We start from the raw sequence: 23,967 nt of genomic DNA on the forward strand, positions 1-23,967 counted from the left end.
AAAAAACCCGAAAGTTTTCGTTTTATCCATATTCACCCATGGCTGTGTGGATCTGACCTAACCTGCTCACTGGTAGAATTCAGTCTCAGCCTCCATTCTGTCTGTTACATGGCATTGTAAAGCTGAAATTGCCTAAAACCTTGAATTTAAATTCCAAGCAATAGTTTGGAAAATCCCACAATGGCAAAAAATTTTGGCAGCAAGCATGGAAAAGTGCGCTTTGTCAGGACAAAAGGACAGACCTGACCCCTGAAAGTAGTCAGACGCTCTTCACAGAACGTTTCCTTTTTTTAACATCTTTATTGGAGTATAATTGCTTTACAATGGTGTGCTAGCTTGTGTTTTACAACAAAATGAAATCAGTTATACATATATATGTTCCCATATCTCTTCCCTCTTGCGTCTCCCTCTCTCCCACCCTCCCTATCCCACCTCTCCAGGCGGTCACAAAGCACCGAGCTGATATCCCTGTGCCATGCGGCTGCTTCCCACTAGCTATCTACCTTACGTTTGTTAGTGTATATATGTCCATGCCTCTCTCTCGCTTTGTCACAGCTCACCTTTCCCCCTCCCCATATCCTCAAGTCCCTTCTCCAGTAGGTCTGTGTCTTTATTCCTGTCTTACCCCTAGGTTCTTCATGACATTTTTTTTCCTTAAATTCCATAGATATGTGTTAGCATACGGTATTTGTCTTTCTCTTCCTGACTTACTTCACTCTGTATGACAGACTCTAGGTCTATCCACCTCATTACAAATAGCTCAATTTCGTTTCTTTTCATGGCTGAGTAATATTCCATTGTATATATGTGCCACATCTTCTTTATCCATTCATCCAACGATGGGCACTTAGGTTGTTTCCATCTCTGGGCTATTGTAAATAGAGCTGCAATGAACATTTTTGTACATGACTCTTTTTTAATTTTGGTTTTCTCAGGGTATATGCCCAGTAGTGAGATTGCTGGGTCATACGGTAGTTCTATTTGTAGTTTTTTAAGGAACCTCCATACTGTTCTCCATAGTGGCTGAACCAATTCACATTTCCACCAGCAGTGCAAGAGTGTTCCCTTTTCTCCACACCCTCTCCAGCATTTATTGTTTCTAGATTTTTTGATGATGGCCATTCTGACTGGTGTGAGATGATATCTCATTGTAGTTTTGATTTGCATTTCTCTAATGATTAATGATGTTGAGCATTCGTTCATGTGTTTGTTGGCAGTCTGTATATCTTATTTGGAGAAATGTCTATTTAGGTCTTCTGCCCATTTTTGGGTTGGGTTGTTTGTGTTTTTGATATTGAGCTGCATGAGTTCCTTGTATGTTGTGGAGATTAATCCTTTGTCAGTTGCTTCATTTGCAAATATTTTCTCCCATTCTGAGGGTTGTCCTTTGGTCTTGTTTATGGTTTCCTTTGCTGTGCAAAAGCTTTGAAGTTTCATTAGGTCCCATTTGTTTATTTTTGTTTTTATTTCCCTTTCTCTAGGAGATGGGTCAAAAAGGATCTTGCTGTGATTTATGTCATGGAATGGTTTCCATTTACATGAAATATCTTTTTCCATCCCCTTACTTTCAGTCTGTATGTGTCTCTAGGTCTGAAGTGGGTCTCTTGTAGACAGCAAATATATGGGTCTTGTTTTTGTATCCATTCAGCCAATCTGTGTCTTTTGGTGGGAGCATTTAGCCCATTTACATCTAAGGTAATTATTGATATGTATGTTCCTATTCCCATTTTCTTAATTGTTTTGGGTTCATTATTGTAGGTCTTTTCCTTCTCCTGTGTTTCTTGCCTAGAGAAGTTCCTTTAGCAGTTGTTGTAAAGCCGGTTTGGTGGTGCTGAACTCTCTCAGCTTTTGTCTGTAAAGGTTTTAATTTCCCCATCAAATCTGAATGAGATCCTTGCTGGGTAGAGTAATCTTGGTTGCAGGTTTTTCTCCTTCATCACTTTAAATATGTCCTGCCAGTCCCTTCTGGCTTGCAGAGTTTCTGCTGAAAGATCAGTTGTTAACCTTATGGGGATTCCCTTGTGTGTTATTTGTTGTTTTTCCTTTGCTGCTTTTAATATGTTTTCTTTGTATTTAATTTTTGACAGTTTGATTAATATGTGTCTTGGCGTATTTCTCCTTGGATTTATCCTGTGCTTCCAGGACTTGATTAACTATTTCCTTTCCCATATTAGGGACGTTTTCAACTATAATCTCTTCAAATATTTTCTCAGTCCCTTTCTTTTTCTCTTCTTCTTCTGGAACCCCTATAATTCGAATGTTGGTGCGTTTAATGTTGTCCCAGAGGTCTCTGAGACTGTCCTCAGTTCTTTTCATTCTTTTTTCTTTATTCTGCTCTGCAGTAGTTATTTCCACTATTTTATCTTCCAGGTCACTTATCTGTTCTTCTGCCTCAGTTATTCTGCTATTGATCCCATCTAGAGTATTTTTCATTTCATTTATTGTGTTGTTCATCATTGTTTGTTTCATTTTTAGTTCTTCTAGGTCCTTGTTAAATGTTTCTTGCATTTTCTCTATTCTATTTCCAAGATTTTGGATCATCTTTACTATCATTATTCTGAATTGTTTTTCAGGTAGACTGCCTATTTCCTCTTCATTTGTTAGGTCTGGTGGGTTTTTATCTTGCTCCTTCATCTGCTGTGTGTTTTTCTGTCTTCTCATTTTGCTTATCTTACTGTGTTTGGGGTCTCCTTTTTGCAGGCTGCAGGTTCATAGTTCCCCTTGTTTTTGGTGTCTGTCCCCAGTGGCTAAAGTTGGTTCAGTGGGTTGTGTAGGCTTCCTGGTGGAGGGGACTAGTGCCTGTGTCCTGGTGGATGAGGCTGGATCTTGTCTTTCTGGTGGGCAGGTCCACGTCTGGTGGTGTGTTTTGGGGTGTCTGTGGACTTATTATCATTTGGGGCAGCCTCTCTGCTAATGGATGGGGTTGTGTTCCTGTCTTGCTAGTTGTTTGGCATAGGATGTCCAGCACTGTAGCTTGCTGGTCATTGAGTGAAGCTGGGTGCTGGTGTTGAGATGAAGATCTCTGGGAGATTTTCGCCATTTGATATTATGTGGAGCTGGGAGGTCTCTTGTGGACCAGTGTCCTGAAGTTGGCTCTCCCACCTCAGAGGCACAGCACTAACTCCTGGCTGCAGCACCAAAAGCCTTTCATCCACACGGCTCAGAAGAAAAGGGAGAAAAAGTAGAAAGAATTAGTAGAAGTAGAAAGAAAGAAAGAAAGAAAGAAAGAAAGGAGGGAGGGAGGAAGGAAGGAGGGAAGGAAGAAAAAAAAGAGATAAAGTAAAATAAAATAAAGTAAGATAAAATATAATAAAGTTATTAAAAAATAATTATTAAGAGCAAAAAACAAAACCAAAAAAACGGACGGATAGAACCCTCAGAGAAATGGTGGAAGCAAAGCTATACAGACAAAATCTCACACAGAAGCATACACATACACACTCACAAAAAGAGGAAAAGGGGAAAAAATCATAAATCTTGCTCTCAAAGTCCACCTCCTTAATTTGGGATGATTCATTGTCTATTCATGTATTCCACAGATGCAGGGTACATCAAGTTGATTGTGGAGCTTTAATCCGCTGCTCCTGCGGCTGCTGGGAGAGATTTCCCTTTCTCTTCTTTGTTCTCACAGCTCCCAGGGGCTCAGCTTTGGATTTGGCCTCGCCTCTGCGTGTAGGTCGCTGGAGGGCGTCTGTTCTTCGCTCAGACAGGACGGGGTTAAAGGAGCCGCTGATTCGGGGGCTCTGGCTCATTCAGGCCGGGGCTAGGGAGGGGCACGGAGTGCGGGGCGAGCCTCAGTGCGGGGTGAGCCTGCTGCGGCAGAGGCCGGCGGGACGTTGCATCACCCTGAGGTGCGCCGTGCGTTCTCCCGGGGGTAGTTTTCCCTGGATCACAGGAACCCGGCAGTGGCGGGCTGCACAGGCTCCCCGGAAGGGAGGTGTGGATAGTGACCTGTGCTCGCACACAGGCTTCTTGGTGGCGGCAGCAGCAGCCCTAGCGTCTCATGCCTGTCTCTGGGGTCTGCGCTTTTAGCCGCGGCTCGCGCCCGTCTCTGGAGCTCCTTTAAGCAGCTCTGAATCCTCACTCCTCGGGCACCAGGAAACAAAGAGGCAAGAAAAAGTCTTTTGCCTCTTCGGCAGGTCCAGACTTTTCCCCCGACTCCCTGCCGGTCAGCCGTGGCGCACTAACCCCCTGCAGGCTGTGTTCACGCCGCCAACCCCAGTCCTCTCCCTGCTTTCCGACGGAAGCCCGAGCCTCAGCTCCCAGCCCCGCCCGCCCGCCCCACCCGCCCCGCCGGGTGAGCAGACAAGCCCCTCGGGCTGGTGAGTGCCGGTCGGCACTGATCCTCTGTGCAGGAATCTCTCCGCTTTGCACCCCCACCCCGCACCCCTGTTGCTGTGCTCTCCTCCGCGGCTCCGAAGCTTTCCCCCTCCGCCACCCGCAGTCTCCGCCCGCGAAGGGGCTTCCTAGTGTGTGGAAAGCTTTCCTCCTTCACAGCTCCGTCCCACTGGTGCCGGTCCCGTCCCTATCCTTTTGTCTCTGTTTATTCTTTTTTTTCCCTACCCAGGTACATGGGGGTTTTCTTACCTTTTGGGAGGTCTGAGGTCTTCTGCCAGCGTTCAGTAGGTGTTCTGTAGGAGTTGTTCCACGTGTACATGTATTTCTGGTGTATCTGTGGGGAGGAAGGTAATCTCCGTCTCTTACTCTTCCGCCATCTTCCCGGAAGTCCCAACTAACATTTCGCACAGAACGTTTCTTAAAGTCAAAGCACGTACTGGCTGGTTAGAAACTCCACTCCAACCAAGTCTCTTGGAAGGTTAAAATTACACCGATTCAATGTCAGAGCTTTCAGTGCAGGGTTGATATTGAAGTGTGGTATTTAATTCAATGGGATGGAATTTTCCAGTACAATTAAATCCAAAGCTATGGCTAATGTGACTATAAAAAGGGCATTTGATTATCCAAGTACTGTGACCCAGAGAATATGTTTGTTCATTTAAAATGTCCAAGATATTGAGAAGTAAATTGATAAGTGATTTGTTAACTGAAGAGGGGAGGGGAATAGTAGGAAGAGGATTAGCAAAAGGCAAGAAGAAGATTAGAAGAAAATTAGACTTTTAATCTCTTTCTATAATTTTTTCTTTGTTTTTTATATATATTTAAAAGCCTTAAAATGTGCTTATTCATGGACTCACCAGAAACAAATACATAAAGAGAAAGAAATCCAATTGACTTTTAATTGTTGGACACCAAATTATCAATTCAGAAAAATTTCTAGGAGAAATATAAAATTAGGTACTAATGTAAGCACACATGTCCTCTGCATCTTGTGAAGCTACAACATAGCCCAGGGAAGCTGAGCACACATTAACCAGGGCCAAGATATAGCCAATCAAGACCATTAAGCAGCATGAAGTCAGTCTAGAAAACTACAGGTCTGGATGGGGACTGCTTTATACTTCTTCCTATGATAGATATTATTTGACTACTGCTATGAAATTTGAATTTATATGTTCTTTCCATTATCTTCACATTATCAATGTATTTATATCCATGCCCTACATACTGTCAACCTATTATAGTCTATAGTACTTCTTGCAAAGTCAGCCATGTTATTAGTAGCTTATTTATTTATTTAATAATGATGATTGCTAATAATTTATTTCATGATGCTCACAACAAAAACTTAAATTTTCATTTTTCATATGGAAAAATAGGAAGCTTAGTTTTTTCAATTAAGTTCCCCTAGCCCATTTACACAACTAGGAAGTGTCAAAGTCAGAAACTGAATACATACATGTCAACTTCATTCAGGGTGCGTGATCAAAATACAATTGCTCTTTATTTTCTCCCCCTTTGGGGTTGGCTTCTCATCCACAATGCTTGTCCAGCCCTACCTGTCAAAGGAAAGTGTTCCCTTAAATCAATACTCACTATAGTACTTGTTCTTAAATAATTTGGCCAATTTCCATTGCCTACTTAGTGAACTGCATCTTTTTTTTTCTTGGCTGCTTTGGGTCTTCGTTGCTGCAGGCGGGCCTTCTCTAGTTGTGGTCAGCGGGGGCTACTGTTCGTTGCAGTGTGCAGGCTTCTCATTGTGGTGTCTTCTCTTGTTGCGGAGCATGGGCTCTAGGCATGCAGGCTTCAGTAGTTGTGGCACATGGGCTTTGTTGCTTCGCAGCATGTGGGATCTTCCTGGGCCAGGGATCAAACCCCTAGTCCCCTGCATTGGCAGGCGTATTCTTAACCACTGCACCACCAGGGAAGTCCCGTGAACTACATTTTTAAAGAAGCTTCTAAATACCTAGAAGGGCAAGGCCTAATTCTATCAAGCAATTTTCTATCTGGATGCATTGGAGCCAATGGGCAGGTGAAATATTGGGGACTAGATTTTCTCTCATATCACATTATATAAACAACTTTTAACTCCACCAAAGTGGAAGGAAAGGCCATCTTCTCTTGTAGTTTCTCTCCTGTCTTGGGACTGTAACTTGCACAAATATAAATTTCCTGGAGGGACGATAATGACAATGATAGGCAAGAACATTGAATAGAAAACTCTTCCTATGTAATTGTTGAACATTTAATTTTTATTTAAAATCCCTATTAGTATGTAAAACTCAACTAAAATCTTTTTAAAAATTATATAGAGAACAGCATACATGTCTCAAGCCAGGCAATATCTTTATTAACAAATTTAATTTCCAGCAATCAAATAAGCCATCCTCCTCAAAACATCATTTAAAAAATCCAGTTGTCTTGCTTCAGCCATTTCATTAGCTGATGCCCACAAATGAACTGACACCCTTAGAATTTTTATAAATTTTATTTGCAATATATATTTTAGCTGAGCGATTTTTCCTCATGACCTAAAATAACCTAAGGGCTCAACTATCGTTCTTCATATAATACTGAATTCCCTTCTGTCAAAGATAGAAATCCTTTCACCCTGTGATATGCTGGCTTCCACCCCTTGCTACCAAAACTCCCAGGTTCCTAAAACATCAGTGGGTCTTCTACCTGAAGCTGCTCTTTGCGGTCATGCACTCTTTTGAGTCATCTGTCTTTACTTTCCTTCCTTTGCTTGTCTCCCACTCTAGTGTCAGTTAAATATCACCTGGCATTCATATGACATTACCGTGATTGCAATATTTTGGATGCCATCTAAAGAGTTTCCATATTTTGCAACTCCCCTGTAGGTTAGCTCCCATTGCTGGGAAACACTGTGGCCTCCTACTTCTACTTTCTTCACTAACAGCTGACACTCATCACAATCGAGGGAGTCAGATCTGCCGGAAGAAAGTGATTCCATCTAGGGTGGAATAGAATAACAATGTTGCTAAGTATACCTACCACTTATTGAGTACTTACTGCATACAAAGCGACATGCTGAGTTCATTTCTTCCTCACAGTGATCTTATGAGAATGTATTCTTTTCCTTAGAAATTTCCAAAGTGAGGAATTAAACACAGAGTAATGAAGTCATTTGCCCAACATTACACACCAGCAAACAGTAGAGTGGAGATTTTAACCCAGGCAGCCTCACCCCAGGGCCTGCTTGCCCAGCAATATTATGAAGTGCCCATAGTAGTTTGGGTGGACAGTACCGAGAAGGCATAGTGGTGGGCAGCAAAGCAAATGAAGATGGATGGGTTTCTGGATGTACAGTGTTAAGTATGGCCCAGGCTCTACAGTTGTTTGAAAAGAATAAAAATCAGCGTGAAGGGGATATCAAAGATGAACGCTTTCAAGACTGCAAATTCATTTTATTCAATCTCAGTGTGTAAGAATACAGATGGCTGCATAATTTAAGCCGGTCTATGTAAATGATTAGTAAAAATAACTCAAGCCCTTGGCCTTTGGAAAAATTGTCAATGTGGTTTCAGATGCTTGGAACCTGTGCTCCCTGGACTAAGCCAGGCAGGGTCCCTTAGATGAATTAGTGCCATTCTGTGAATCACCACCCAAACGTGTAGGCTACATACTGTATTTCTATTTATTAAGCAACCATGAAAGACAAAGCTGCAGGGAATCGCCAAAGCACCAATAAACAATAAAAGAAAGCCCCACTGTTGTTTTATTCACATTTCAGTTTTCCCACATGCCCCTCTTCTCAAACTGCAAAATTGCCGTTCATCCCCATGTTGACTTGAATGAAATGTGGTAATCTGTAGGGATCGTTTTCTTTTAGAAACAAATAGCAATGAAGCTTGCTATTTAAATCTTCCTTCCATTGATGCACTTGAGTATTTAAATTGCACAGTTAAAAGTAATGAGCACTTGGTACCCTTTTCTGTCTGCATCAAACTGTTCTCTCCCATTATCTAAGAGAAGTTATTTCATTCTAAGCTTCTCAGATGTAATAGAAGAGACTTTTTACCTGTTTTTTCTTTTTTATTCTCATAATTCCTTGGTTCTCCCAAGTCTTAGCCCAACCACTTTTAGTTCTTGCATGCTTTCTTTAAATGATAAAGAGCTCCTTGAAGCTGTCTCAGCAATAATGCCTTCTGCTTGCTTTTAAAAGAGCTGTCAAAATTAGTAAGTCCCCAACACAAGTGTTTTCCCTATCATTCTTCTTCCAAATCAGTGATATTAGCTTCTGCTGCTGTGAAATTCTTTACAAAATAGTAAAAAAAAAAAAAATTAGCATATTTTATTTGTAGCTCAATATGTGACTTGCTATTCTGCCACAGCAATGATTTCCAGTCAGAAGTGTCACAGTGAAAGAAATAATGATTTAAAAATAAACTTGCTGGGCTTCCCTGGTGGCGCAGTGGTTGAGAGTCCCCCTGCCGATGCAGGAGACGCGAGTTTGTGCCCCGGTCCGGGAGGATCCCACATGCCGCGGAGCGGCTGGGCCCGTGAGCCATGGCCGCTGAGCCTGCGCGTCCAGAGCCTGTGCTCCACAGCGGGAGAGGCCACGGCGGTGAGAGGCCCACGTACCGCAAAAACAAAAACAAACAAACAAAAAAAACCCCTAAAAATAAACTTACTGATGTTCAGTGACCAAGGCTTTGAAGTGTGGCTTCACCCAACCACTAATTCTCAACATGAAGAAGGACTGACCCTTGGAGATCTCAGTTTGGATACATTGTCTGTTTTTCAATTAGATTGTGCTGTGTCATCCCTCCTTGGGCTGGATACACTGAAACGTGAGGCAGGGGAATGGCCCATCCCCATTGGTGCCCCGAGCCAATGGCTCAGTTTGTACTGAACCGTGTCCATCTGGCTGATGCTCTGCTCACCATCCGGCTCCCTAACACGCTGGGCCCCCAGCTGGTCTTGCTCACTGTTTCAAGGAGTAGCGGGGAAGCAGCACAGCTCACAAGCTTCCTCTGTGAAGAACGACCTCTGCACGTAACATACACGAGACCTGCTCACACCCAAGGGAGTCCAGCCACCAATGCACCACACACCTCTTACCTGACACTAACGACTTTATATTGCACTACGGTATGCTTTCTTTAATAAGAAAACTTTTTCTAAAAAAGGAAAACCAAGTATAAATCCAACAGGAACTCACCATTATTTGGAATATGCTAGTATATAGACATTGAAATGACATAAAAAAAGAGATTCGTGAGGTTTTGCTTTTTATTTTTCAGCATCTTTATTGGAGTATAATTGCTTTACAATGGTGTGTTAGTTTCTGCTGTATAACAAAGTGAATCAGCTATACATATACATATATCCGCATATCCCCTCCCTCTTACGTCTCCCTCCCACCCTCCCTATCCCAGTCCCCTAGGTGGTCACGAAGCACCGAGCTGATCTCCCTGTGCTACGCGGCTGCTTCCCACTAGCTATCTATTTTACATTTAGTAGTGTATATATGTCCATGCCACTCTCTCACTTCGTCCCAGCTTACCCTTCCCCCTCCCCGTGTCCTGAAAGATCAGTCTAATGGGAGTTCCCTTGTATGTAAGTAGTTGCTTTTCTCTTGCTGCTTTTAAGAGTCTCTCTTTAACTTTACTTTTTGCCATTTTAATTAAATTCATGCCTAACTTTGCCCTTGACGTTCATGTCCCAGTGACCTTCTGTGGTCCATTCTTCTTTTTTTAACATCTTTATTGGAGTATAATTGCTTTACAATGGGTTGTTAGTTCCTGCTGTATAACAAAGTGAATCAGCTATACATATACATATATCCCTATATCTCCTCCCTCCCACCCTCCCTATCCCACCCTTCTAGGTGGTCACAAAGCACGGAGCTGATCTCCCTGTGCTGTGTGGCTGCTTCCCACTAGCTATCTACCTTATGTTTGGTAGTGTATATATGTCCATGCCACTCTCTCACTTCGTCCCATCTTACCTTTCCCCCTCCCCGTGTCCTCAAGTCCATTCTCTACATCTGTGTCTTTATTCCTGTCCTGACCTTAGGTTCTTCAGAACCATTTTTTTTTTTGGTAGAATCCATATATATGTGTTAGAATATGGTATTTGTTTTTCTCTTTCTGACTTACTTCACTCTGTATGACAGACTCTAGGTCCATCCACCTCACTACAAATAACTCAATTCGTTTCTTTTTATGGCTGAGTAATATTCCATTGTATATATGTGCCACATCTTCTTTATTTATTCATCTGTCGATGGACAGTTAGTTTGCTTCCATGTCCTGGCTGTTGTAAACAGAGCTTCAGTGAACATTGTGGTACGTGACTCTTTTAGAAAGATGGTTTTCTCAGGGTATATGCCCAGTAGTGGGATTGCTGGGTCGTATGGTAATTCTATTTTTAGTTTTTTAAGGAACTTCCATACTGTTCTCCATAGTGGCTGTATCAATTCACATTCCCACCAACAGTGCAAGACGGTTCCATTTTCTCCACACCCTCTCCAGCATTTATTGTTTGTAGATTTCTTGATGATGGCCATTCTGACTGGTGTGAGGTAATACCTCATTGTAGTTTTGATTTGCATTTCTCTAATGATTAGTGATGTTGAGCATCCTTTCATGTGTTTGTTGGCAATCTGTATATCTTCTTTGGAGGAATGTCTATTTAGGTTTTCTGCCCATTTTTGGATTGGGTTGTTTGTTTTTTTAATATTGAGCTGCATGAGCTGTTTATATATTTTGCAGATTAATCCTTTGTCCATTGATTCATTTGCAAATATTTTCTCCCATTCTGAGGGTTGTCTTTTCGTCTTGTTTATGGTTTCCTTTGCTGTGCAAAAGCTTTGAAGTTTCATTAGGTCCCATTTGTTTATTTTTGTTTTTATTTCCATTTCTCTAGGAGGTGGGTCAAAAAGGATCTTGCTGTGATTTATGTCATAGAGTGTTCTGCCTATGTTTTCCTCTAAGAGTTTTATAGTCTTGTCACATAATTTTTTGATCAATCTGGAACTGATTTTTAGCTAACTTCCAAAACCAGTCCACTGATCAACAATTTCATTTCTGTCATACTTTAATATTTCTATATATAGATATGGTTTCTTCTGGATTCTTTGTTCATTGCATTCATCTATCTGCCTTTTTCTGCATCAATATCCACTATATTAATAATAATAGCCTTTTAATAAGAATTATATTTGGTAGGGCAGGTATTCCTGACCAGTCTTCTGCTGCGGGTGTGATTGATCATTATGGCCCTTTGCTCCTCACATATACATATGGTTAAATCATATTGCTTCCATGAAAAACTGTTTTGAAAATTTTACTGGCAATACCAAGAACCTCTCGATCAATTTGGGGGGAAACTGACAAATTTATGATACTGAGCTCTCCCTATCAATGTACATGGTCTGACTCTCCATTTATTTAGGTCTTCTTTGATGTCTTTTAGCTAATGTCATACTATTCTTTATAAGAGACTGTTACATTGCTTTTAGTTTTATTCCTATGATACATTTTTCCTGCCCTTGTATGTAGTATCTTTTATTTAGCAATTCTAAACATTATTTGCTAGTATATAAAAATAAAATTGACTTTGGTACCTTGACTCTTCTACTTAGCCACGCTATTCAATCACCTTATTAATCTCAGTGGTTTGCGCATTACTTTGGGTTTTCTCCTTCCTTTAAGATAAGGATGGTGTAGTAGTGCACACTAGAAAAGGCTGGGAGAAATGAACATTCACTTTAGATCTGAGATGTATGTGATAAGCTGTATAATACTGATATAGAGAAAAATGTGAACAATGCATAAGCCACCCAGGCACCCTCAAACTAGGAAGTTTCTGAAGAGCTTGTGTAGAAGATGTCTGGGTGAATTTCTTTTGAGTTGTCTATTCATTGTTCAAGTTTGAATCAAACTATTCAAGAGCTTCCTCCATAGGTTTGTTACTCTCTGCCATCTTCTTTTCCAAAAATTAATTGTTGACTAATTCAGTAAAAATGTATTTTTTACCTTTTAAAGAGTATATTAGGACTTCCCTGGTGGCGCAGTGGTTGAGAGTCTGCCTGCCGATGCAGGGGACACGGGTTCGTGCCCCAATCCGGGAAGATCCCATATGCCGTGGAGCGGCTGGGTCCGTGAGCCATGGCCGCTGAGTCTGCACGTCCGGAGCCTGTACTCCGCAACGGGAGAGGCCACAACAGTGAGAGGCCCGTGTACAGTAAAAAAAAAAAAAAAAAAAAAGAGTATATTAAATGCAGTAGTACATGGAACAAATGTTATAAAGTAGACAAAATGATAGCACTTTAGATGAATACAAAGTGTTTTGAAAACATCCCTATGTCAAGTTCAATTTCTTGCAACAATTATTCATTGAGGACCTTCTACAGGCAAAACCTTGACCCATTAAGAAAAGTATTTGTTTGGTTATCCCGTGCTAGGAAAAATTAAGAAGATAGTAAATTTAACTAATACAAGCCATCAATCTTAGAAACAGAAATAACCCTCACCCCCATCTTTACTCTGTAATAGGTTTATCACCCTGATTTATTGGATAATTGCCTAATCTCTCTTGCATATGTAGACAAGAATTCATCAACCTGAGGTACTTAAATGTATTCATTATTGAAAGAAAACTTCAACTAGCTAGCCATTACGTCCTAATTGATTAGCTATGGTCATCACTCAACACTTTCTAGGGAAAAGTCATACAAAGGAAATGCTTATGAGAATTCTTTTTCGACTCAATGAAAATTCTAATATTTTTCAATTCATGTCTAAAACATGGAAATACTATGGTAATATTTAGCCTACCTCAACCCAAATAGTTCTAGGGATATAATTTCTGGCTCTACCTCTTATGAGAAGCAAATCCTTGTAAGCATAAGAAATTCCTGAACATGTCGTAGATTTTCAGTAATTGTTATCTTTACCCTTGCCTTCTCCTTTCCTCCCTGTGGTGGGTTTGGGAGGGTTGGGGAGGTTATATCTTTTAGAGGAGATAACACTTTGAAGACTCAATTAGATTTAGGTATTTAAAAGATTTAAAATATTAAATGTTCTTCCACTTAGTTCTTTATTTGAGCTACTCAAGTCTTCTAGACTTGTTACATCTGCTAGTAATACAGAAATATATTTATTTATAATCAATGCAAACAATACTGAAATATATTTGGTAAAAATGCAAACCCTCCACTGTTGCCACCAATCTTTTTTCCCTCTCCAGAAGGAATGAAAACAGTGTACTTTGTAACTTTAGAATGTTTTTTATGCATTTACATAGATACATTCATAAATGGATAAAAAGTTAGGACATTTAGGACAGTTTTGTTGTTTTAATACAAATGGAATCATATAAATATTTCTGCAAAATTATTTTCTCATAATAACATGTCTTAAAGATGTTTCCATGTTTATATTTTCAGGTCTTTACCATTGAACTGCCACCAGTAGCTTTTTATATAGTTTGGGATATTATCTAGCCATTCACTTACTGGTGAAAATTTATAATATTTACATCTATCTGTGTATATATTTTATTTTATATTTAAAATTTTTTTTATTGGAGTATAGCTGATTTACAATGTTGTGTTAGTTTCAGGTGTACAGCAAAGTGATTCAGTTATACATATACATATATCCACACTTCTTTTTAGATTCTTCTCCCATATAGGCCCTTACAGAGTATTGAGCAGAGTTCCCTGTGCTATACACTAGGTCCTTATTAGTTATCTATTTTATATATAGTAGTGTGTATGTATGTATTTTACATCATCCTTGTGTGAATATCCTTATACATGCCTCCTTTTACAGGAGTGAACGGTATGTACTAAAGATACTTGGACATTACATTTTCCCAAAGCAGGGAAAAAAAACCCTACCAAGTCCTCCCCACCTACACATTCTTACATTAGCAGGACCAGAGACTCAGGGGCCTAGAAATTATGTACCTCTTCCCTCAACATACAGAACATATCCAGAAGATTCCTTTAAATTCAGTTATGTGTTTTTCAATATGTCCCCCTAGTAAATTCTCATGGCCATGTACTCTGTCTCTTCCCATATCAATTACCTCTGTCAGATTCTGTAAGATTTGTTCTCCAGATTAGCTATGATTTCTAGTATCCCAGCATTGCCTAATGTATCGTACAATCAATGATATAGCTGGCAGGAAAAAAATTGCTTAAATTTGGCTGAATGCAGGTTAGCTGAAACCCAGCTATTCAACTCCAGCAGTTTGTTCAAAAATTAATATGTATGAGAACTGTTAAAAATGAATATATATAGGAACTGGTTTTTCAAGTATTCTTTTATTAAATATCGTGCAACCACCTATTATCCTTTTAAATATCTGTACAGACCATTTTCTAAAATGCAGTGTGTATTATATAATATGTAAATATTTATATTTTATTTGTTAGTAGAAATGATATAGCATTAATTTTTAACTTACCATAATTTATTTAGGCTATTTTGTTTCATGTTGTGGAAAGTTTAAATTTTTGCTATATGTTAGAGTTTTCTAAGTAAAATCTTTCTCTAATTTTGCAATACCAATTTTCAGGCATTATCTGCTTATTTCCCTATTTTTTACCTGTATTTCTGATCAAGTCTTAGATAACTATGTCCACTCTTTCAGTTTTCATAGAGAAACATCAAACAAAAGTGGCTTAGTTTGAAAAAAATACCTGCTTAATTTTTTCCCTTGCACAAAAAGTGAAACATAGTCAGATAAGCAGAATAGGCATAATTGTCTTTAAATTGTTATTTTTAAAGTAGAAAAATCCCATCCTTCAAGTTTCAGTTCTTTTTTTTAATTATTTTTTTGAATTTTATTTATTTTTTTATACAGCAGGTTCTTATTAGTTATCCATTTAATCCATATTAGTGTATATATATCAACCCCAATCTCCCAATTCATCACACCACCCACCCCCACTTTCCCCCCTTGGTGTGCATACGTTTGTCCCCAACATCCATGTCTCTATTTCTGCCTTGCAAGCCAGTTCAACTGTATCATTTTTCTAGATTCCACATATATGCATTAATATACAATATTTGTTTTTCTCTTTCTAACTTACTTCACTCTGTATGACAGTCTCTAGGTCCATCCACATCTCTACAAATGACCCAATTTCGTTCCTTTTTATGGCTGACTAATATTCCACTATATATATGTACCACATCTTCTTTTTTTTAAAATTAATTAATTTATTAATTTATTGATGGCTTCGTTGGATCTTCGTTGCTGCACACAGGCTTTCTCTAGTTGTGGCGAGCAGGGGCTACTCTTTGTTGCAGTGCACGGGCTTCTCATTGCGCTGGCTTCTCTTGTTGCGGAGCACGGGTTCTAGGCATGCAGGCTTCAGTAGTTGTGATGCACGGGGTTAGTTGCTCTGCGGCATGTGGGATCTTCCTGGACCAGGGCTCGAACCCGTGTCCCCTGCATTGGCAGGCAGATTCTTAACCATTGTGCCACCAGGGAAGTCCCTTCAATTATTTTTTAATTAATGACTCATTATTAGCTTTTATTCTATTTTTCCATATTTTAACAGAAATGTATGCTTTATTTTAGAAATAGAAAAATGTAATTTTTTTATTTTGAAAATACGATTTTTTAATATTTTAAAATAGAAAAATACAAAAGGAGCACAAAAAACCCTAGAATTTTACCTATCCAAAATATCTATTAACATTTCATTATCTGTACAGATTCTTTTCTAAAATACAAAGTATGTTTATTATATATTATATAAATATTTGTGTCTTACTTTTCAGTAGAAATGGGATCATACCATTATTTTGTAACCTACAGTTATTTAGGCAATTTACCAAATGTTAGATATTTATTTTATTCTAACATCTTCTTATCTTAAACAGAGTGTGCAGGAATAATTTTAATATGAATTAGAAATGTAAAAGCAAAAAGATAGAGAATAAGGAGAATTGGTTAAACATGAAAAAACATGACTGAAATGATGTTAAATATTAAAAAGCAAAAAAGCAGAAAAAGGCCTATAAACTGGAAAAGAATATGTAATGATGTATGAAGGTCTGCAAAGTGCCCCATGGTGTACCAAAAATAACTAAGACTAAAAAAAAGCAGTGTCCAGGAATTTTCATTTAAACCCCATCATCATTTCAGCCAAAATGACCTGCTGACCAACTTGCTTTTAACTAAATTGCTTTCAATGAAATTATGTTCTATAAAATTGCATTTGGCCACATTGCTTTTTATAAGTTTTTTTTTTTAATGGTCAAATTATATCTTGCTATTAGGACAGAATTAGGATTCTGGAAGCCATTTTTGACCCATGCTTAGTTCTTTCCTCTACCTCTGCACCTCCATCCCCCCATCATCTTTATCCTCAAATTTCATCATGGATCAGTTTCCATCCCAGAACCATGAGATTCTTCCTGTGAATGTAAACGTTGTTTGGAAGATGACTTTCTTCATACCATACCTTCAGAAATACTCTGGAGTTATGGCTTTTTAACCATAGAATATCTAACTCTAACTCTCCTAGTTTTAGGATGTTCCCTTCAGTCCTTTTTCAAACTAAATTTCATGTATCATGTTTTTACCTCTCCTTGTAAGATGAAGACTAAGCATTTTAAGTGAACTCTTGAATTGGTGCTATATACCCAATGAACAATTCAACTGTATCAACTAGGCTACTCTATTGCTCATTGCAAAATATTTATGATAGCACACTCTTTCCACATATACCGAGAACACTCTATTTCCCTCATCTTATGGCTTCATCCTCAAATTCCCAAAGCTATCTATGTTAGTCCCATAATAGCAATGCAATAGAAAAAAAAACCCCAAATTATCAATATGCCTGTATTTGCAGCCCTTCTCACCTGAATTCCAAAGATTCTTGTTTAAAAGGCAATCTACTGACCTCCTCCCTGTAGCCCCAAGTCCAAACAGCAAGCTGTCTGTGAGACTGTGCTTTCCCAGTAGCTGTACCTAGAGTAAAGGAAGGGTAGAGGGTTTGGTAAGAGTGAGATGTGGTGGACAAGGTGCATGAGAGTGTGTTGAATGAGGGTTAAGAGGAAGGGAGGAGCTAGTGAAATAGAGGAGCGGAGTGGTATGAAGGAACAGGAAAGTTTTACTTTTGCTTTGTGTGTGTGTGGTTTTCATAAATGTATAATATTGAAAGAGGAAATTATGTTTGAAAGCATTTATGGTAAACTTCCTGTGTCACAGGTAGAATAAAATGCCTAGCTGGACTTGTTAAGAAGGTGAAAAGCAAAAATGATGCCTCAAGGTTTCTGGACTGAGATTTGTGTTTCTTTTTTTTTTTTTTTTTTTTTTTGCGGTACACGGGCCTTTCACTGTTGCGGCCCCTCCCGCTGCGGAGCACAGGCTCCGGACGCGCAGGCTCAGCGGCCATGGCTCACGGGCCCAGCCGCTCTGTGGCATGTGGGATCTTCCTGGACCAGGGCACGAACCCGTGCCCCCTGCATCGGCAGGCAGACTCTCAACCACTGCGCCACCAGGGAAGCCCTGTGTTTCCTTTTAACATGATTTTTGCAGAGCCTGAATCATGTGGAGACATAGCTTATAAATATGATCACCTGGTCAAGAACTGAATAAGTTGTCCTGACCACTTCACACAGGTAAAATTAGAATAAAAACCATCCTCCGCTTGATGACAGGCTCCCAGGGAACACTCTAATACCAAGGGGTAAGTCTGGCTCCCTTGCCATCATTTTTACTTCATCCATCTAACAGAAATTGCACAAAAATCACCAACTACATTCCATCTCAAATTTCTCTCAAGTCTATAATGAACCCATATCCAATTTTGCATGAATCCCTCTCAGCCTAACCACGTCACACTCAGCATCTCACCTGAGAATGTAACACAAATCTGTCATCTGAGCAATACTGGAATCTTGCTGTAACACAACTAGCTGCAGTGTTTAGGAAATTGCACTGTTTTGGAGAGAAAACCTGAGAAATCATGATCCATCTAGAAATCCCTCTATACCTTACGGCATCCTTTTATCACTACCATGCCAAGAGGACCAGAACTCACACTGGCAGTAACAGGAAGGGAATAACACTGGAAATATATCGGATGTTGGGTTCAAGTGCTATGACAATGGCAGCAAGATTTTGCACATAATTTCGAAAGAAACCCTACCATAGTACAATATAAGGCTATCCTCAAGAATTCATCTGGACCTACTTTGTAACCTCCCTGTGTCTCTCACTTTCCTTGCCACTTTTGTCTGTTATTATTCCTCAGAAGCATATCTTTATGTTTTCCCTTATTTGAGTTGCAATACCCTGTCTTATGAAGGTTGTCCTGGTCCTTAGGTTCATGCTTCCCCTAAATCTACCTATTCACTCTTTACTGTTACATTCCTGGCACCTAGGACAATGTTGGTACATAGTACATGTGCTCATTTGATGGTGCCTCTATCCTATGTGTTCCTTACTCCTGTTTCAGTTCCAAAAGCTAAAACAGTGCCCCCTAAAGTAGCATAAAGGATCTGCACTAACTTTAATCATCAAAGGAAAACTATTCATAAAAGTTCATAATAGTTAAGTTAAAGATAGGAGAAAGTGCAGAAAAATCCTCTGTGAAGAAAAATAAGGACCAAATGATGTTTTGCAATTGTTTACAATGCTCTCTAGGAGCTGAAGTTTGTGAAAAAACCATAACTAGTGGTTTCTAAGAAGGTGGTTACCTTTGTCAGGGGGCTCAGGAAAGGCCCCTGTGAGGATATTTTAGTAAGAGAACCAAATAACGAGAAGCAGAGAACCATGTACAAACTTGAGAGAAGATCATTCCAGGCATGAAGAAGAGCAAGTTCAAAGGCCCTGAAGCAGGGGTGAGCTCAGCATGTTCTAGTGATAAGGACCGGCAAATGAAGTGATAGTAAGAGGTACTACCCAAATTAAAGAACATTAAAAAAACAATTAATATTTAAGGATGAGATATGTTATTTTTTCACATCAATAACCTGGAAATTGTGAGATATGCTGTCCAGAGATTTGAAAGAAAGAAATTAGTTCCTTCACCCACAGTAATATACAAGGAAACATTTACTAGGCATATGTTATGTAAGTTTCCTTAATTTACAATTTTTAATAAATTTTATTGAAGAATAGCATACTTATACAGAAGTGCCCAAAGCTAAGAGCAATCAGTACACATATTCATTTAACAGTTGTAATTATGTACCTGGCCATGTTCTAAGCACTGGGTACAGGGGTGAAATGAAAGAGATCACACATCTTTCATGCAGCACTTATCTGAAAGGCAGGAGATAGAAAATAGATACATAAACAAACAAATAAATAAAATCATTTCTCATGTTGGTCACTGCTATGATGTGAGCATAGCCGGGTAACTATATAGTAACAACTCACTATATTTGGCCTTACTGATATTAGAATAGAAAAAGAAAACTTCTACAACCTTGGTTTTCATTCTTAGTATATATAAGTATCACCTGGGGAACTTGTTAGGAATTCTACCCAAGGCTCCACCACAGAAACTAATTCAATAAGTTTGTTGGGGCCTGGATATCGGCATCTTAATTAACATCTATGGAACCTTAAGCAGCTGAATGCATAGGGAAAAACATTTTAAAAGAATGATCTAGGGGCTTCCCTGGTGGCACAGTGGTTGAGAGTCTGCCTGCCGATGCAGGCGACACAGGTTCGTGACCCGGTCCGGGAAGATCCCACACGCCACGGAGCGGCTGGGCCCGTGAGCCATGGCCGCTGAGCCTGCGCGTCCGGAGCCTGTGCTCCGCAACGGGAGAGGCCACAACAGTGAGAGGCCCGCGTACTGCAAAAAAAAAGAAACACAGCCAATGAATGTTTAAGGATATAAAAATGGAAATAATTGTTGTAAATTAGAGTAATGACACGTCTAAATGACAAAATATATGACACTATAACTGATAAAATTTTGATCTCAAATACTCACACACACAAATATATAAAGTTACCAGCCACAGTCTGCTAAATAAGTGCTTATTATAATTTAAAAAAAGCTTACCCATAATAATAGAAATCACCAACCATATTAAAAAAATACATAGAAACACAAATAAAAGCAATTTTGTTACCACTGCATATTGCAGTTAAGACTTCAAAAATAAATTTCAGTAATACACAATGCTATCTCAACTTATGGCAGTGTGTACTGGCTCATTCCTACTTCAGTGCAATCTGGTTAGGTGCAAAAATACTTCTGAGAATCAGACTACATGAATAATATTATAATAAATAATATATTAAAAGGCTCTAGAATTATATTGTTACATGGAAATATAAATATTCTATAAATTTCAGGAGTCAAAATGAGTATATGTTTCAACAAATTATGTGTGTAAAAATATATGCATAAATATTAACAAGAACTGAAATAGAAATTTATAGGATGCAAAGTATTTTTGCTTTTCATGTTCACCGGTGTTTTGTTTTTCTAAAAGTTTCTGAATTATCTTAGGCAATAGATAATTAAAATTCTTCTTATCAATAGAAAAGAAGCCTTATCTCATGTGAGGAAATGTTAATTTGTTTCTTTCTGTCAATGAGCCCAGAATCAGTGTCCTGTGACAGTTATTTATTCATTTCTCTCTGGGTGACACAACCTTCAGAATAACATTTACTTCTTGTCTTCCTGGCATCTCAATCTAAAAACCTAAGGAAATAAGATCACATTTCAGCATTTCCCTCACTAAAGATTTTTATTGGTCAAGAGAATTGCTGTTCTCAAAACAACAAATGACACTCAATATGGAAAATCGTCCATCATTTTCCAGATTTGGGAGTCCCATCTTGCTAGCTTCACCAGATGCTGTGCCCTTGCCTCTACTGGACTTAGATTCGCATCCACTTACCTGTGATGACTCTTATGTTTCCAAAGGATAGGATAAAGGGTATGCCCTCAACAAATACAACTATTTGTCCCTGGCTGGGCATCTGACCCAAATCCTATCTCTTCACCAATTGTTAGTTCAACCTGCCAGCTGTGGAAACCTTAAGATGGGAGAAAATATTTGCAAATGAAGTAACTGACAAGGGATTAATCTCTAAAATACACAAATATCTCATGTAGCTCAATATCAAAAAAAAAACAACCCACAACCCAATCAAAAAAATGGGTGGAAGATCGAAATAGGCATTTCTCCAAAGAAGACGTACAGATGGCCAAAAAGCACATGAAAAGATGCTCAACATTGCTAATTCTTAGAGAAATGCAAATCAAAACTGCAGTGAGGTATCAAGTCACACCAGTCAGAATGGCCATCATCAAAAAATCTACAAACAATAAATGCTGGAGAGGGTGTGGAGAAAAGGGAACCCTTCTGCACTGTTGGTGGGAATGTAAATTGGTACAGCCACTATGGAGAACAGTATGGAGATTCCTTAAAAAACTAAAAATAGAACTACCATATGACCCGGCAATCCCACTCCTAGGCATATACCTAGAGAAAACCATAATTCGAAAAGATACATGCACCCCTATGTTCACTGTAGCACTATTTACAACAGCCAGGTTATGGAAGCAACCTAGATGTCCATCAATAGAGGAATGGATAAAGAGGATGTGGTACATATATACAATGGAATACTACTCAGCCATAAAAAAGAACAAATTAATATTATTTGCAACATGGATGGACCTAGAGATCGTCATACTGAGTGAAGTAAGTCAGACACAGAAAGAGAAATATCATATGATATCGCTTATATGTGGAATCTGAAAGAAGCGTACAAATGAACTTATTTACAAAACAGAACTAGAGTCACAGATGCAGAAAATAAACTTATGGTTACCAGGGTATGATGGGGGGGAGGGATAAATTGGGAGATTGGGATCGTCATATACACATTACTATAAATAAAATAGATAACTAATAAGGACCTAGTGTACAGCACAGAGAATTCTACTCAATACTCTGCAATTGTTTATATGGGAAAAGAATCTACAGTAAGAGTGGATATATGAAAAAAAAAAAAAAAGAATTATACTTGTCCTTTTCCTCAAGGCCTAAAAAGAATGGAAGAATCTAGATCCTAGCTTCACAGTACTTGAAACCTAACCTGACTTTTCTAAGTTCTCCGTAAGGAAAGGGGCTTCAAAAGCAAAGGGGAAGATAAAATGTATAACCTTAGACATTTTTCATTGTTGACTAAAGATCTGGTACTCTGTGAGAGCAGGGCTGAAAGAAGGCATTGGCCGGTGACCAGACTATGTAATCTTAGCATTTCAGAATTCTCCCTGAATATAGATGTGAGGGGAGAAAAAGCTCATCAGTGTTTGCCAGTCTGAAAATTGTTTTCCAAATATTTGCATAATAATGCCTATACTGGTCTCGGAGCATCTCTAAGATTTTTTTCTTTTAAATATCTTACTTTCCCTCTTTGTTTCAAAAAAACGTTTAAAAAGATTTATATAGTTGCTTAACACACTCCAAGTTATCTGAGAAACTTTTTAGACTTGAGTAGTGGGAGGAGGTGAAAACAATTTGTGAAGTATCTGATTGGGAAGGGCACCTAGAGAAAAAATTTAAAGTACGCATGTAAATAACATTTATATGAAAAATTTTAAAGACTATCATCATTTTTCCCAGACCATTATATTGCTCAGCTACATGATTTTTGCTGGAACATAAGGAAGTGGACAAGCAGAGGGAAGCTTGGAACTTAAAAAGTAAGTTACGACTTTGCCTGATAGTTTCTAAGAGGAAATTATTTATGTCTCTCTTAATACAGGGATAATAAGGGGAAGTGGAAGTCTACAGAAGATAGAGGAAAAGGCTATAAAATTTTTGATACTTGAATAAGGTATTTTAATTCCCAGATGAGGATCCAGTGACAAGTACCATAAAATCAGGATGACCCAATAAAGACTTGTGATGAGCTAATTTTACTCAAGAATGAGGAAAAAATCAGCATGAATAATAACTGAAGATTAGAGGAAAATGTATTTAATACACTTAACTTTGTAAAAAAAAAATTCTGACCTAAATTATATATTATTCATTTAAATGCACAGTATTTAAATGCACTAGATAGTAATTCTCATAGACACTCAGTATAGCTTTGTTAAGCACTCTTTGTGTTTTAAAAGAGTAGGAAAGGGGCTTTGGTTTAAATCTCCCAGTTAATCATGCTCATAGGAAGTAAGAGGTTAGCTCGGCTATCTCCACACACCAGGTGGATAAATATGGACATTTGAAATATAATGCCCAGAAGATAAAATTTTTAAAAATCCTTCAGTTGTAGCCTACAAAATACATAAAAACTTTAAAAAATATTAGTATATATATATATCCAAACTGTCTTTAGGTTTTCAGCTAGATCAGTTTTGCTAGCTGGTAACTTTAGAAAATGTAGGAAAGCCCACCTAACAGCTGCTGTTATGATTATGATTCCTCATCTTTGAGGCATACTTTCAGTGAATAATATTCTAAGCTCTATGTTAGGTTTGATGAGGAAGTTAATTACATTCTTGAACTTTCCTGGATGGATTCAGATGTCACAATCTATTTTTTTTCATTGTTTGGGCCAGAGATAGAGTCAGAAATATGTTCACTGTGACCAGGAAAAAGATCTAATCTCTCAAATTAATATTTTTAATAGTATTTATTA

General features: G+C 38.6%; 2 long non-coding RNA genes across 3 annotated transcripts in view; both read right to left on the reverse strand.

The window, feature by feature from the left end:
- The window catches only part of LOC117195652 (uncharacterized), a 57,336-nt gene extending 52,534 nt beyond the window's left edge, over positions 1–4,802 (reverse strand). Inside the window, exon 1 of one of the 2 annotated variants that reach the window (XR_007474551.1) lies at positions 4,588–4,802. This is a non-coding gene — a long non-coding RNA (uncharacterized LOC117195652). The remainder of the gene's footprint in view (positions 1–4,587) is intronic. The other variant, XR_007474550.1, reaches the window with a different exon arrangement.
- A 6,502-nt stretch (positions 4,803–11,304) lies between these two features.
- LOC125962807 (uncharacterized) lies at positions 11,305–23,101 on the reverse strand. The gene is made up of 3 exons (XR_007474549.1): positions 19,538–23,101; positions 19,041–19,200; positions 11,305–17,307 (listed from the first exon to the last, which is right to left on the reverse strand). It is a non-coding gene; the product is annotated as an uncharacterized LOC125962807 (long non-coding RNA).
- Between the last annotated feature and the right edge of the window lie 866 nt (positions 23,102–23,967).

The sequence above is a fragment of the Orcinus orca genome, chromosome 21 (assembly GCF_937001465.1).
Source record: "Orcinus orca chromosome 21, mOrcOrc1.1, whole genome shotgun sequence".
Taxonomy (NCBI): Eukaryota; Metazoa; Chordata; class Mammalia; order Artiodactyla; family Delphinidae; genus Orcinus; species Orcinus orca.